Below are 18,124 nucleotides of genomic sequence, written 5' to 3'. Positions count from 1 at the left end.
GATCGAGTGACAGCTGATAGTATTGACTGAGTACTAGAAGAAATTGCAAAATTGTTGAATGAGTATAAAGAGATTGTTGCAAAGGATATACCTATTGGTTTACCTCCAATGAGAAGTATAAGTCATTGTATGTATTTGATTCCTGGAGCTAGTTTTCTTTAAAAAAAACACCATATAGATTGACACCTATAGAGAATGAAGAACTTAATTGACACGTGAATGAGTTGTTGGAGAAAGGTTTGATCGGAGAAAGCTTGAGTCCATGTGTTGTACCTATTGTATTGGCACCTAAAAAGAATGGAGAATGGATAATGTGTATTGATTCTAGAGCTATTAATAAAAGCATAGTTAAATATAGGTTTCCTATGCCAAGGATGGATGACATAATGTATTGTTTGAGTAGAGAAAAGTACTTTACCAAGATTGATTTGAAGAATGGCTATCATTAGATTAGAATCAGAGAAGGTGATGAATAGAAGACCACTTTCAAGACAAAAGATGGTTTGTACAAATGGTTGGTTATGCCTTTTGGTTTGACTAATGCACCTAGCACTTTCATAAGGTTGATGAAGGAAGTTCTGAAAAGATTCTAGGGTAAGTTTGTGACTGTTTATTTGGATGATATTCAGATATTCAGTAAGACTAAGGAAGAACATCTTGAGCATATTAGACAAGTATTACAGAGGTTGAAAGAGGAAAAGTTGTTGATTAATTTGAAAAAGTGTTCTTTTATGCAAGAGTAGATTGTGCATTTGGGATTTTTGATTTCAACTAATGGATTGAAGATGGATCTTGAGAAGGTAAAATAAATTTTGGAATGGCCTACACCTAAGAATGTGGGTGAGGTAAGATCATTTCATGGTTTGGCTAGTTTTTATAGGAATTTTATAAGGAATTTCAGTTCTATTTGTAATGCTATGACTGAGACAATGAGAGGAGTTAAAAAGGAATTTAAGTGGACACGTGGAGTTGATAAGAGTTTTGAGACTTTGAAACAAAAGGTTGCTAAGTTATATGTATTGGCTTTGCCTGATTTCAATAAGGTATTTCAAGTTGAATGTGATGTAAGTGGTAGTGCCATAGGAGCTACATTAAGTCAAGAAGGCAAACCTGTTACTTTCTTTATTGAGAAGATGAATGATGCTAAAAGGAAATATTCTATGTATGATCAAGAGTTTTATGCTATTGTTCAAGCCTTGAAGAAGTGGAGACATTATTTGATTCCTGAGGAGTTTGTGTTGTATACTGATCATAAAGCTTTACAATACTTGGGAAGTCAACATATGAATCAAAGACATATGAAGTGGGTTGAGTATTTGCAAAATTTTACATTTGTCACTAAGCACAAGAGTGGAGTTACTAATAGAGTTGTTGATGCATTGAGCAAAAGATGTTGTTTGTTGACTAAAATGAAGATTGAAGTTCTTGGTTTTGATGAAATGAAAGAGTTGTATGATGTTGATCCTAATTTTGCTAAGGTGTGGAGAGAGTGTAGAGCACCAAATCTGATAGATCACATAAGTATGATGAATATTCCATTCAAGAAGTTATGTTGTTCGAAGGCATTTAGTTGTGTATTCCTAGAAGTCTTATGAGGTTGAATCTGATTAAGGAAAAGCATAGTGGTGGATTGGTTGGATATTTTGGAATTGATAAGACATTGAGTTTGCTGAAAGATAAGTACTATTGGCCACAAATGTATAAAGATGTTCAGAAATTTGTAAAGATTTGTGGAGTTTGTCAATTTGCAAAAGGAGTGAGTCAAAATATTGGTTTGGATACACCTATTATCGTTCCTGAGAAACCTTGGAGTGACATCAGTATGGATTTTGTTCTTGGATTACCTAAGACAATGAAGGGGTATGATTCCATATTTCTGGTAGTGGACATATTTTCTAAGATGGCTCATTTCATATCATGTAAGAAGACATTAGATGCTAAGCATGTTGCTGAACTTTTCTTTAAAGAGATTGTGAGATTGCATGGATTACTAAGAAGTATTATTTCTGACAGAGATAGTAAGTTTGTTTGTTATTTTTGGAAGACTTTGTGGAAGAAGATGGATACTAGGTTGAAGTTTAGTTCTACATTCCATCCATAAATAGATGGATAGATAGAAGTTGTGAATAGAAGCTTAGGTAATTTGCTAAGATGTTTAGTTGGAGATAAGCCAATTAATTGGGAAGTAGTGTTGGCACAAGCTGAGTTTGCATATAACAATTCTATGAATAGGAGTACAGGAAAAACACCTTTTGAGATTGTTACTAGAATGCAACTTAGAGGTATATCAGATTTGAGAGATGTTGATGGTGAAGAAAAGAGAAGCACTCCAAGAGAAGAATTTGCTGATTTTATGGAGTCTTTGCATAAGGAAGTGAAGTTGAGGTTAGAACAAAGTAATAAGAAGTATAAGGAGAATGCTGATAACTATAGAAGACATCACGATTTTGAAGTTGGTGATGAGGCGATGGTTCATTTAAAGAAATGGAGATTTCTTCTTGGAACATACAATAAGTTGAAGATGAAGAAATTTGGAGCTTGTAAGATCTTGAAAAAGTTTGACAGTGGTAATGCTTATGAAGTTGAGTTACCTAATGACATGGATATATCTCCTATATTCAATATTGCTGATTTGTATAAGTATCATGAGTCAAATGATGAAGTTTTTGTATCAAAAGATTATCCTAAGAACTAGATTGAAGAAGTTGAACAGATATTGGATCAAAGAGTTGGCAAGAGCACAAGAGGAAAAGATTACTATGAATATTTGGTGAAGTGGAAGAAAAAGCCTATTGAAGATGCTTCATGGATTTCTCAATCTAAGTTGGATTCAACTCAAATTATGACATCTTGATGATTTAAGACAATCATTTCTTTCAACCCTAGTTGTTTGATGTACGAGCATCTTGGGTTGCCTTGTTATCCTGCTCATTTTTGTTCATTCTACATGTTGATGTCAAGTTACTGTAGCTCTAATGGATGCCAACTTACTATAGCTCTAGTGGATGCCAAGTTACTATAGCTCTAATGGATTCCAAGTTACTGTAGCTCTAGTGGATGTCGAGTTACTATAGCTCTAGTGGATGTTGAGTTACTATAGCTCTAGTGGATGCTGAGTTACTATAGCAATCTAGTGTTGACTGAGTGTTCCTTCATGGGTCAAGTTACCTAGTGTATGCTGAGTGACTCTTCATTTGCCAAGCTACCTTGTGTATGCAAAGTGACCTTTCATGTGCTGAGTTTTCTTGTTTATGCGGAGTGTCAACATTTGGACATGATTTCTATGAGCTAATTTGCAAGATTTATTTCAATCGTGACATTTATATTAAGATCTTTTCTTAGGATGTGTTCAGACTATTGTTGGGTCGGCCTTGCTCTTATGTAATGTTCTAGAATGATCTGTAAGTCATTTTGGAAAGTATATATAGAGCAGGAGAAAAAACACAAAAGTTTGGAAAGTTTGTTGCATATGTATTTGGAGCTGTGAATTTGATGTTGGATCTTTGATCTTGAATATATTTTATCTCTGGTCATAACCCAGAAGGCCTTATAATTGGGCATGTATGCTAATTATTTGATGAATCAATAGATGTTTTCTCTTCTTCCTCCTTTGATTGTTGTTCTATGTGTTGTGTTTCTGCTATGTTAACTCTTGCAAGGTTGTTTGGACAATTGGGTGTGCCTTTGGTCCTAGTTATATTCATCTCTCCTTACATCAGAAACATCTATAGTTGAGCAAATAAGTACATATCCATGATTGGAAGTTTGTAATATCTGACTTATACTAGATGTAATATAGAAAATGCAATTAGAATTATAGCTAGATTTCAAGTTGATTCTAAGGAGTATCATTATGCAACAGTAAAGAGGATATTCAGATATTTGAAGGGAACATCTGATTATGGGATATGGTATGACAGATCAAGTGACTTCACTCTGTGTGCTTATACTAATGAAAATTGGGAAGGCAGTATGGATGATAGAAAAAAATACCAATGATGGAGCATTCTTTCTTGGAGGAAAATTTGTTTCTTGGCTAAGCAAGAAATAAGATTGTGTTCCACAGAACACAATTGAGGCAGAGTATGTAGTAGCAAGAAATAATTATACTCAAGTCATGTGGATGAAGCAAATGCTGAAAGATATTGGGATAGAATTTTTAGAATTAGTTATCATATATTGTGATAATAAAAGTACAATAAGTATGTCTAAGAATCATGTATTACATTCTAAGACTAAGCATATATTTATTAAGTATCATGTTTGGAGAGAGAAGGTTGTAGAGAAGGAGGTAATATTAGAGGATGTCAGTACTAAAGATCAAATTAAAAATATCTTTATAAAGCCCTTCCCTAAAGATACATTTGAGTACTTGAGAGGCATGCTTGGGGTTATACTCCTTCTTACTTCAGAGTAAATGATGCAGAGGTTGCATCAATCCAGTGGTACAAAGCACTATTGTTTGACTAGACTAAATATTGATGCTTCCTATATGGGGAAATATATGTGGTGATAAGAGTCACTAAGGACTCTTGGTAATTAGTCTTGAGTAGTGTCTTTGGACACTTGAGCTGGTTGAAGACTTGAAGCAGATATTTGATAATGATGCCTTTGACATTGATGTCAATGGGGGAGAGAATGCATGAAAAAAATCTCCCATATATGGGGGAGAGAAGTGTGACAACATCTCTTAAGTATGAATGGGGGAGAATATAAGCATGCATGAAAAAACATCTCTACTTTATTAGGGAGATTTAGAAATATTCATGTAAGTCAGGAGAAGGAATATCTCTATGAGGAAGATATGCATCATGAAGAGTTATGATGTATGGGGGAGAATTTGAGAGTTGTTTAGTTTGTGAACAACTAATGCCAATCCTAAGAAGATGCATAATAGAGAAGTGTTCCAAAGGATTTCAAATTTGATTGATGAAGAGGATTTGAAAATATAAGAATAACAACAACAACAACAAAGTGTTTTTAGGTATTCTTGGAACCTAAATGTTTTTCATATATGTTTCCATCAATGCCAAAGGGGGATATTTTTAGCATAAACATTGATGGTATTCCTTTGGGGGAGTATCCTAAGCATTGGAGAGCATGCGTCAATATTGACATGTTGCATTCATGACTTTGTTTGTCATTGATGTCAACATAGTAATAATTTTGTGAAGATTGGCATAGTAGCAGACACAAATCGTGGTCATACGGACAAAATTTTGATGTTTAGGTGATGTGTGGTTAAGGACATGTTCCATAGTCTGTCTCTATGATAAGGTTAAGTGTGTGTAACATAAGTTGAAGAAATATAGAAGATATACATGATTTACATAGAGCAGTGTGGAGATAAAGTACCTAATAAGCAATTTTTGATAATTGGATTGTATCTCCTAACAGAGATATAATCAGTGTACATGAAGTTATATAGTGATATAGAACAGTCTGATGATGATGTCAATGAGTGCACAAGCCTTGAAGTCGCACATGTGAGAAGTTGTATAGACTATGAGACGAAAGTGCTATGTGATTGCAAAATAATTAATTACCTTATCGTGGTCCTATTATAATTAATTGGGAAAGCATCAAGGCCAACTCAAGGAGTTGTTTTGAGGACTTGGTATAAAGGAAAGGATTTTCCTTAATAGTAAATTATGTATGGGATGCGAAGTGATCAAGTAAGTGTGAACAAGAGAAGAGTGTTTGGTAAATGCGAGGAAGCATTCCGAGGGATTATTGGATGCAAAGTTTGTGATCTGGTATTGAGATCAGAAGGAGCAAAAGTCTAGTTGACAGAACAGAGAAAGAGGAAGGAGAAGTATAGTTCAATTCTATTATTCTAGAAGGAATAATATAGAGATCATTTGGATAGTGGGTTCATTGGTCTTGCCCCTAAAGCTATTTGGATAGTGTGTCCATCTACCTTCTACGACTCCTAACAGGGTTGACACAACTCTTAATAGGGTTGGAATCTCCTAACAGAGATTCAAAGTCTCCTAATAGAGACTCATATGTACTGAATATTTTCATAGACTCTTAACAAGGTCCATCCTCTAACGAGGAATATTTATATTAATGCATCATCTTGTGGGTACCATCCCCACCAGGGTTTTCCCTTTGATCAAGGGTTTCCCTAGTTAACATATCTAATGTTATTGTGCATGAGTATCATGTTGTGGTTTCTTATTATATTGCTCATATGGTTAAGATTTAATAAGTTTGATAATTGTGATAATAATTGGATAACTGATTCACCCCCAACCCCCCCCCCACACACCCCCATCCCCCTTGTTATATTGGTGGACTATATATTCTAACATCCATGACACCTAAGTAGGTATAACTGAGCTACAAAATATGCTTTTAGAAGGAACAAACCCACACAATATCTGACAATGATGTGATTTTTATGTCATTTATAATCATTTTGAAATCCCAAACAAATAAACCATGAACAAACAAGACAACATTAGAAATAATGGCATTACATTATGTGCTACCTTCAAAGTGAACTTTCATAGACATTTAGAAGCTCTTTTGACAAATCTAAGCTTCAAATAGCTCCTCCATTGGTTTGTAAATAGAAAAGTAAAAATTATTGTAAAGATGAATAAACTAAATTTTTTTATAAGAAAAATAAATTTCACCTCCAAACCATAAAATAAATTTAACAAAAACCCTAACAATAAACACTACCTTAAGATATTCTCTTACAACAAATTTTAATTTCAAACACCCTCCACATATTTTCCCTTTGCATTCAAAATTCTCTAAGAATAACATCTATCTAAGGCTCAAAATGTGCATTTATCTTAATTATATTTATTGATTAATTAGAATTTATAATCATCTTAATTTTCATAAAATTAATTAAGAAATACTGTCAAGATGATGTACACCATGACTACTTGATAGAGAATACAATCCCTAACTAAATGACACCTTTGTACTCTTAGGCAAGGGTTCCATGAGAGGGGCTTGAGCTCTCTTTTTGTGGAGTGGGTGGCTCTATGATAATTTTTTTGGAGGCTGAATGTTTAATTGGAATTGTAAGAATTTGGCTTAGGCCAGAATTCACCCAAGACCAAGGAACTCAAACACAAGCACAATAGTAGACCAATAGAGAGAGTATGATCAGAATGGTGATATTCATTCAATATGCCAATGTGAGAGTACACTAGGAGTGCCTGTATATAAAGGCCTCAAGAGAGCTTCTAGAATGCATAGAAGTCAGCAACATGATAAGTCATATAACTAGGCACATGTCCACTAGATATAGATTATCCTCCATTAAGCATGGAATTAAGTGTAATGATGTGAGGATAAGCCTACAATGGTGTAGCACACAAATCAGTGGTGTAGACAACATGTGGTAAATTAGGAGTGCGAATAACTGTGTTGTCAACATGACAACTTAGTGAATGATGCAAACTCTAGTGTTGTAGACACCATGTGCATAATTAGAGTTGCACACTTCTATAAGAGTACACAAACTCCTAAGTGTCTCATCTAAATAAATAATAAAATAATATAAAATAATAAAATAATGCATTAACCTAAGTAAACTTAAGTAAGTGTAATAAGTAAATACATATTTACACCAACAACCCCCCTTAAGTGTAACTTAGGGGAATTGCCTTAAGCTTATGAAATCTAGGATGAAGTGCATGATGGGTCCCAACTACTAGGCCATGTTGAGTACCCATGTACATAATGATATGCAATCTCTCATAAAGCAGAGAAAGAGGGAAAACCTAATGGGAAAAACCCTTCCCCAAAAAGAGAGATGAATAAGGATGCATGGATGGATGGAGTAATCAATACCCCCCTATTATGACATACATCTAGTATATACATAAGAAAATGATGAGAAGAGGAAGAAAGATAGAATAGGCTCCCCCCCCCAAAGAAGAATGTCGAATAGTGACTGCTCTGATGAAGAAGCTAATCCAAGACTGCATAATGGTTTTCCTCCCCTTAGGAAGAAACAATGCCAAGGGTACAAATGAGACGCTTCCACTTTGTGTGAAAAGAATCCCATGGATAAGTGATGTCTTTGAAACCTATTCAATTGGTTGAAGAACTTGTCTCAAAGAACTGTCTGTCTACTCAACTGATGAAGAACCCTATTGCAACTGCTGATCATAAGTATCCACAATCACTTCAACCTGCGATGATCGATCATGTAGAGAATGAAAAAGAGAGTTAGATGGATCCCTCATGACAATTGAATAAGGTGCTACTGCATCAAGAAGAAGAGGCATATCATCAATACTGTCCCCCAAATCTGTCACTGAACCTGTATCTAGAAGACTAGATGTACCCTGCTGTGTTAGAACTATCATTGTGGTGATGTATGCATGTGGACTAAACTGATGTAGTGACCTCTCACTACAACTGTCGATAGAATCCCACATGTCTGAATCTGTTGAAGCACTATCACTGGTGTCACTATCAATTTCCACACTGTATGATGTGCGAAGAAGATTAGAGGACAAGCTAGGTGAACTTTCCTCAAAGTATACATCCTTCTCCACAAATATCTAATGTGTCTCAGGATCTAGAAGTCTGTATGCCTTCACATTATCTTCATAGCAAATGAAAGTACAAGGGCGATATGATTGTGCCTTGCATCCCCTGGAAGATCTGTTTGCCCATGCAGGACAACCAAAGACTCTGAAGTGTATCACAATAGGTTTTTTGTCACACCATGCCTCAAAAGGAATTTTTCCATCTAAGGCTGGATGAGGAGATCAATTAAGAATGCGAGTAGCACTAGAGATTGCTTCAACTTCTAATGATGGATCTAGAGACTTGGCTTGTATCATGCAACTTGCCATAAACTTAAGAGTTCAAATCCTCAAAGCTGCAACATCTATCTTATGTGGACTGAATGTTGGAGGAGTTTGAAGATCAATGCTCTCGAGTCTGCAAAAGTTTGTAACTCTTTTGTTCACATACATGCTTCCATTATCCATGCAGAGAACTTTGATGGCCTTCTTGGATTTCTTTTCTACACGAGTCTTGAAGGCTAGAAACTTGTCCAACACTTCATTCTTGTTATGAAGAAAATAGACCCAAGTGTATCTTGAAAAGTCATCAACAAAGGTAAGTATATAGCAACCCTGGCTGAATGCAAAAGGACCTACTAATACCATGTGAACCATCTGTAGAACACCTAGTACTCTTGAAGAGTTCCCTCTCTATAACTTCCCCTCTGGATGCATATCCACTGAATTTTTTGAACATTCACCCTTAGAAAAGTTGATTTGAGGTAGACCTTTGACCATTCTATTTGTGCAAAGTTGCTAAAGATAGCGGAAGTCAAGATGACCATACTACTCATGCCATAATTGCATATTTGAATTTAATTTTGATAACAAGGCCTTTGAAGGAGACTTGGGCACAAAATGTGAGAAAGAGTGCAACCTTTTGTTATGATTCACTTTCCCCACTACAACCAAGGAATAATCTTTAAGACTATGCACCTGTACTGAGTCTAGAAGTAACTCAATTCTATGTCCATCTCCAAGGTGAGTGATTTGGTAGATTGATAGGAGATTTGAACTTAGGTTTGGAACATAGAGAACATCTTGAAACTCTTTATTTTCCATTTCCACGTTTCCTTTTCCTTCAACTTCCATTTTGCTATCATTTCCCATGAAGATGTGCGGTACCCTTGATTTTTTCATTGAAGAAAAATCCTCCTTTGAAGAACCCATGTGATATGAGGCATCTGAGTCACATATCCATTCCTTTGAAGAGTTTAAATTAGCCATGAGTGCTTGCCCTTTGCCCTTTGAATCTGAAGAAGACCCTTTATCCTTGTAAGCATTAGGAAATTGAACATTATGTTTCCTCATGATGTTGGTCAACTCATCAATCTTCTTAAGATAACACTCATGCTCTTCATGTCCCAATTTCTTACAATAGGAACACTTTTTCTTCTCCTTATTGTTGTCCCCCTTCTTGTTGGAATTCGAGGACTTGCCTTGTTGATTGGATTGTGGTGTTGTCTTTTCTACATCCTCTGATTTTCTCTTCCATTTCTTCTTACCCTTTCCTTTGTTTGAAGATTGTCTAGTTGAATTTTGAGAACCCTCATTGTTGGCCACCAATACTTTAGACTGAGGTGATTTGAGAATCTCTATTGATTTCAACTTCTTTTCTTTAGTATCCAATAGATCAGCATATTCATCAAATGTTACTTTCTTGTAGGTAGACCCTAAGGTAGTCTTTGAGGTGTTAAAATAAGATACAAATGTGGAATACTCTGATGGCAACTTGTTATGTATGAGATAGATCAGTTTGTCATCTTTGATAGAACTCCCACAATCAGTAAGCTTTGTCCTTAGTTCATTCACCTTGATGATGAAATCCTGTATTGAATCATACAACTTAGGATCTAAGGAAACAAGCTCATCTTTGATTTTGAAAACATCCTCTTCAGACACTTTACCATATAGGCTTTCGAGGGTATCCCAAGCTTCCTTGGATGTAGAACACTTCTTAATTTGAGACATGATCTTATCATCAACCCCCAAATATATATCACCTAGGGCTTTCCTATCCATTGCTACCTAAGTTTAAATATCACTTGCTGATACATTATCACCTACTAGTTTAGGAAAAGTACCATCTACATATTGTGAAATTCCATTATGCATTAAGTGATACCACATTTTTATGGACCATGTAGCATAGCTATGAGGAGTTAATTTAGGAAACTTAAAGTTTCCCATAACGCAAAAAATGAAAGAAAAGTGCAAAAAAAAGAGAACACAACACCAAGAACAACACCCCCCCCCCCCCCCCCCCCCCCCTTTTCACTAAATCAAGAAACCCCACAAAATAGATGCTTTGGGCACTTTATCAGTAGTGCAATTACAATGGGCCACTTGTCAATTTTGGCCTTCATGGACTTCTGATTTTTTTTGTTATAACCTCTTAATGAATTACAAATTTGGAACTTTACAATGTGCTACAATTCTGAAGCAATACAAAGCAAAGAAAGTCCCTATTTCTAAAAGTGACACTTTTGTCCACACAACACTACAATTTGACTACATATCTGGATAGTAGACAAAATATAATGCACTTTTAAAAAAAAGGAACCTATTTTTGACTCTAGATGTGCCCATACAGAGTGTTTGAAGTTGCAAAATGTAGGATTATGCAAGTACAGTCACCAAAAAATACAATTTCTGAACAATCTGTGGACCAAAACTAGAAAAGAGCTACACCACTAAATTTTTTAGGAAATTCTACCCAATTTCAAAACAATTGCACCTGATTTGGAGTCTGGATGTCTGAGTTATGGCCTCTCGAAGTCGGACTGCAAAAATCAAAATCAATCTGGTGAGGGGTTGTATCAGCAGAAGATGGGGTAAAATTTGACGATCATACAACTGTCGTAGCAGTTCAAATTTGGCCTGGAATGACGGTTAGATGACCATTAAATTTAGGCTACTGAAATGATGACATTAGCAAAAAAATTTGGGCCCTGATGACGTGTCTCGCCATACTGTATGGATCCATATGGAATGTACAAAAAATGTAGATGTGTTCAGTTGATAGGGTTGTTGATTGGGACAAGCGGGGCTGACTAGAATGACATCGTCAATCGTGGATTGGTCCACATGTCTTGTGCTCATTGGAGGTGGCCCTGCCCTGGTAGATATTTTGTCACGGATGTGGCAACACATGGCTTTTTGTTTGAGCGCCATGTGGCATGAAGCTAGCGTAGGCGAGGAGGATGCCGGAATGACAGTGCATTGTCAGATAACTTGCGCGGTGACTAGATTACTTACTGAAAACATTGAAAAACTTCTGCAATATCCCACATTCGTGGGATTATGGAGTTGACAGATGTTTAAAAGACTTATGCTGCAAATGGAAAATAAAACGACCATAGGGCTTTGTAAACAAAGCTTGCCTAATTTGGTGGCTCCCTTGCCGAAGTTAGGTGGTCACCAGGGGTTTCCTTTGCCATAATTTGTAGGTGTATATGGATGGATCCGTCGGTTTAATGTAGAAATTTATAGCACGGCTTGTCCAATTAATGTGATAAATCCTTGCGATTAAATACAAAATATTCAACCAAAAATATAGAGCCGAGTCGAGGTGTCATTATCTGGTTCTGCCAATTTTTTTTTCTCTGCCTGTGTAATAAATCTGAAAATACCAAATTTGAAAAATAAAGAGAATTAATAGATCCAAAAATGCAAATAGTCAAATTGAAGTAGATCATACCCGAACTACAAATCGGGGCCTCTGAGTTCTGATTTGCAAATTTTTTTGCCTCACGATCAACTTTCACCTAGCATAAGCAAATTTATAGTCGATCTTCACCGAATCGACACTCCAGACACAATGGCGAGGTCAGATTTGACTCTAGAGGTCAGATTTGACTCTAGATGCTCCCAATGTCTGCGGATCCTTTGGATATGGGTTGAGGTGCTGAAGCATGAACAGTCTTGAACGGTTGTATAGAGAATCTCCCTGACCTCTGATACCATGTAAGAATTTGGCTTAGGCCAAAATTCACCCAAGACCAAGGAACTCAAACACAAGCACAACAATAGACCAATAGAGAGAGTATGATCAAAATGACAATATTCATTCAATATGCCAACTTGAGAGTACACTAGGAGTGCCTATATATAAAGGCCTTAGGAAAGCTTCTAGAATGTATAGAAGTCAGCAACATGATAAGTCATACAACCAGACACATGTCCACCAGATATGGATTATCTTCCATTAAGCACGTAATTAAGTGTGATGATGTGAGGATAAGCGTACAATGGTATAGCATGTAAATCAGTGGTGTAGACAACATGTGCTAAATTAGGAGTGCAAATAACTATGTTGTCAACATGACAACTCAGTGAATGATGCAAACTCTAGTGTTGTAGACACCATGTGCATAATTAGAGTTGCACACTTCTGTGAGAGTACACAAACTCCTAAGTGTCTCACCTAAATAAATAATAAAATAATGCATTAACCTAAGTAAACTTAAGTAAGTGTAATAAGTAAATACTTATTTACACCAATAGGAATCTTTTCCTCTTAAACAGGAGCCCCTACTTTTTAGCCTCTTAACTTGAATGGGTGAAAATAGAATAGGCTGAATTCAACCCCACCAACTTACGAATTTTTTTGACCATGTATCAATACTTTATTAATTATTTTAAAGATTTAATTATGATAATTTTGGAACAAATTGAGACACAAAATATCAAACTTCTTACCAAAAAAAGCAGGGAAGTATAAATTTATAGATGGAAATGGAAATAAAGGAGATTGTGTATAGAGTGATATGTTATTAAGGAGAATTAAAAAAATATTAATATTTATGTCATTTAAGAAATATTTAAATAAAAAGAAAACATTTGAATTAAATCAATGAATTATTCAATTTTATCATTAAAATCTATTTAATAATTGAAAATGAAAAAATTCTGTCAAAATAAATGTTATTAAAAACTATCATACTTTTTAAATAAATAAATTTCATCATGAATAGATGAATTTATTTTGTATTTTTGAAATATAAAATTCCAATAAAACATATTTCTATAATTGTTTATAACTTAGACATTTGAAGTTTGATTTATTTTCTAATCTTTAGATTTGTAGAATAATAGAGCAATTAAGATAAAGATCTATGTTAGAATTTTTTTATTAATTATTTTAAAGTACAAATAAAAAATATTTTTTAAATTAGTTTGAAAGTTGATATTTTGACGAAGATAATCTTGGAGAAAGTAGAAAGTGATGGGTTTTTCGCTTTGCTAGGGTTTTCTTGCTTCATGCGAACTTGCAGTTTTTTTTGCGTACGACCTTTCGCTTGCACTCCCCTTCTGTCGGCACTTGTCATACTGCATTTACTACGAGAGCTTTAGGTTAGGATATAATGGCTCCAGCCAGCGGTGAACCAATTGTTTCTAGTGTTCACGTTGCTGCTTCAGACTGCCATGACGCCGCCACCGAACAAATGCCCGCGCAAGTTTGTCCCGAAGGTTTTCCACAAGGTAAGCCTGATATTGTCCTTCCTTTGCAAGAATTTGATGCCGCATGTGACTGGTTAGAACAACATACCTTGATTGGGTATTTTGTTGGTAGGACCCCACCTGAAGCTATGCTCAGAGAATGGGTTAACAAAAGCTGGACCCCGCATGACGTCCGCCTTGACGCTGTGCAAAACCTTACCAAAGGTTTTTTTAATTTCGCTTCGCTAACCCATTGCAAGTTGACGTAGTTTTTACCAACGACCCTTGGTCTGTGCATTCCTCTCTGCTTGTATTTCAGAAATGGTCCCGAGACTTCTCTGTCTCAGATGATAAAAAGCTTAGGGTTCCTGTTTGGGTTGAATTCCCAGGTCTACCCTTGCCCTGCTGGCCTTTTATTGAGCCTATTGCCCAAGCCCTTGGCAAAGTTGTTACCACGGAGCCAGAAATTTTTTTAATGCTCGCCCTCAGTGGCATGTTTGCATTGAATTTGATCTTTCTAAAGATCTCAAGGATTCGGTGGAAATCTAGATTGGCGCTCAAACCTTCGCACAGAAGGTGCTTTACTTGAACCTACCTAACACCTGTTATAGGTGCCATTCTGCAGAACACAAGATCAGGGACTACCCTTTGGCCACGCCTAGGGTCAAACCCCAGCCTAAAGCGACGCCTGTCAAGCAGGTCGAAGGAAAAAAAGAAGAATGGGTTACTATTGGGCGCAAAGGCAAGCCTGCCTTGAATCCTTTGGCCCCCAAGCCATCTTATGCGGCTGTAACCGTGATTCCTCCTGCTTCCATCGAAGTATCAGCGCCTGCTAACATGGAGACACCAGCGGCTTCTGTTGCGCAGATTTCGGTTCTGCAGGTTTCAAACCCTGCTGGCTCGTAGGGGATTAAGGCAGCCGCTAGGACCTCGTCCTTGGCTGGGGCTCGTTCTCCTCTTGCAGTCTCTTCCATAGTACCACTAGCAACAAGGCATTCTCGCAGTCCTCCTGGACGTGTGGAGATATCAGGGGTCAAATGGTAGGCTGTAAGTCCAGAGGATTTCCCGTCTGACTTTCACCCGGTTTCTACCTTTTTGTAGAATAGTTACTCCTCTCTCGAGGACGAGGATGATATGGAAGAGTTTTCATGAACTTCCTCTCTTGGAATGTTTGAGGTCTTACAGACCTCCCCAGAAAATTTTATGTCCGGGATACCCATCATAGACTTGGGAATTTAGATTTTCTTTGCCTGCAAGAAGTTAAGATTTCTGGTTTCATGCTTTCTGCTGCATGCCACGTCATTTGGCAGGATAGCATCATGTTTTCTTCTCAGCATGAAGCTGGCCGAGGTGGTAGTTACTCTCTTGTCACCTCGCCTTCATTCTGCTATTATTTCACATGGTTCTAACCCCACACACCGTATTATTTGGCTTTTGCTTTCCATCAACAATCATTCTTTTGGAGTCATTAATGTTTATGCCTCCAATGATGCTGTGGAAAGGGCGCAAATGTGGGTTTGGCTTGCTGACAACCTGCCGCCAGCTACTTGGGTCCTATGTGGGGACTTCAATATGGTTGAAGTGGCCTCTGACAAAGATGGCATTCTACCTTTCCGTTGGACAGCTGGGGAAAGACAAGCCTGGTTTCACATGCATCATAAATTGGGCCTCTTTGATCCCAATACTAGCCGCCGTCATGATAATGGGGCTTGGCACACTTGGTCCAATTTTCGAGCCGGTCCTGATCGCATATTGAAACGTCTTGATCGTGCTATGATCTTGGCGCAATCTTTTTTTTATTTTTCTGAAGATCGTGATCTACCTGTCATTCCCCTGACAGATGTGACATTGTCAGACCACTATCCCATTTATTTTGGCATTTCTTGGCAAACAACTGTCCCCAAAGTGGTTAAGTCTCAATTCTTCCTCAACACGTCTGTGCTATTGCATGCCTCCACTATCTCCCACATACAACGTGTCTGGAATTTGGAACCACGTCCACATTCCCATCAAGGTTGGATTCAATGGTGGAATTATGCCATTACCAGAACGGCTCATTTTTTGCACATCTACGGGCGTCAGCTGGCAATTTTCAGAAAACGTTCTTACGAAGCCAACACCCTTGCCCTCAAAAAAGCCTCTGAAGCGCTGACCTTCAACCCTTTTGATGTGGATCTGTAACTTCAGCTTGCCAAGCTTCACCATGAAAAGCAAATTGCTGACAAGGCCTGTCTCCACTGGTTGGAGGTTGGCGAGAAAGCCTCGAAGGAGTTCTTCCAGGCTCTACAAGCCTGTCATACCAATATTGGGATTAAAAAGATAAAACAGGGAACTAAGGTTCTTTCTAATCTGTCAGACATCCTGCAAGCTTTTGTTCTTCACTATGAGAACGTTTTTGCTTCGCAGGGCCATTCGGTTGCTCAGGAGGAGGCTCTTAGAAAGTGTATTTCTGTTACTCCAAACCGCCTTGCGGTTGAGCAATGCGCTTTCTGTGAGCAACTTCTTTCCCTCTGAGACCTTAAAGAGGCAGCTTACTCCATGGCGGATGACAAATCCCCTGGGTGTGATGGATTTCCCTGTGAATTTTACAAACATCTTTGGGAGCAAATTGGTCCTGATCTGCACAAAGTCTATCTTGAAGCATACCATTCTAAAAGCTTAGGAGTGATCATAAATAAAGGCAATATTAAATTCATACCTAAAGTTGGTGATCCTGAGGACATCTGCAACTGGAGGCCCATCACCCTCCTTAATGTGTCTTATAAGATCATTGCTAAGGCGCTCTCTCTCAAAATCCGCTATATGCTTCCTCTAATTGTGCGACCTGAACAAACTGGCTTCATCAAATCCAGGTATATTCTTGACAACATCATTGCTGTCTGGGAAGGTATGGAATGGGCCCGTAAGTCCAAGCAACAGGCTATCTTTTTAAAGATAGATTTTGCTAAAGCCTATGATTGCATTGAATGGCATTTCATTTTGGCTATGCTTTAGGCTCTGGGTTTTGGTCCCAATTTCCTTCAGTCCGTAGAGATGCTCTTTGGTGATGCTAATGCTTGCATCACCATCAATAATTCGCAATTTGAAGCTTTTGGACTTTTTTGTTCCATCAGACAAGGTTGTCCATTAGCTCCTGCGCTTTATGTCCTTGCTGCTGAAGGCTTTGGTTATTTACTTGCTCATTCTGTGTCTGCTGGGTTGGTTCGTGGCATTTCCTTGCCTGATTCTTCCTCCCAGTTAGTCAATGGTCATTTTGCTGATGATTCTTTTCTCACTCTTCTTGAGGATGAAGAAAACATCAAAAATGCATTAGATTGTCTTGACACTTTTTGTTAAGCCTCTGGATCTATGATTCAATGGCATAAAACGCTCTGTTACCGACAGTCTTTTTTGCCAGCTCCACCTTGGCTCAGCCAATTCCAATGGAAATGGGTTACTCATGGAGAATTTTTTCGCTTTCTTGGCATTCCCTTTGCTTTCCAAGCTTCCCCTGTGGAACTTTGGAATGCTGTGCTTACAAAGATTACCAAAAAGCTTGATTATTGGATCACTAAGCCGCTTTCTCTTGCTGGTAAATTCCAGATTTGTTCTAAGATTTTGGCTGCCACCTATGTGTTTTATTCTTCTTGTTGGGCTCCCTCCAAAGCTTCATACCTCAAATTAGAACGTTTGCTCAGAGATTTTCTTTGGGCCTCTGGTTCTGACCATCATGGTTTTCACAGAGTTGCTTGGGATTTTTGTTGTCTTTCGAGGGAATCTGGGGGTCTCGGCCTACTTTCCACTCGGAAACAGGGCCTTTCCCTCTGTGCTAAATGGATTATCAGAGCTATTTCTGGAGATGAAGCCTGGAAAATTCTTGTCAGACATTGCATCTCTTCAGGCTTCCCTGCTAACAGACCGGCCTGGAAGGGAATTGGTTTTCAGACCCTTCTCACTATGCGAGAACCAGTGGTCATACAGGGCTCCTTCGTTATAAAGAGCATCTGGAAAGCCTGGGAAGCTGTTAAACCTTGGCTTTGTTGGGCTGGTAATGAGTTCCGCAATGGGCTGTCCTTAAATCAACAGAACATTTGGTGGTCTCCCCTGTTTGCCTTACATGGTATTCCTCTTGCCAAGACTCAAGGTGCCAGTGT

This window comes from Cupressus sempervirens, chromosome 10 (genome assembly GCF_028749045.1).
Source record: "Cupressus sempervirens isolate cs-2001-9-10 chromosome 10, ASM2874904v1, whole genome shotgun sequence".
NCBI classification, from domain to species: Eukaryota; Viridiplantae; Streptophyta; class Pinopsida; order Cupressales; family Cupressaceae; genus Cupressus; species Cupressus sempervirens.
Note: the sequence above shows the minus strand (reverse complement) of the source record.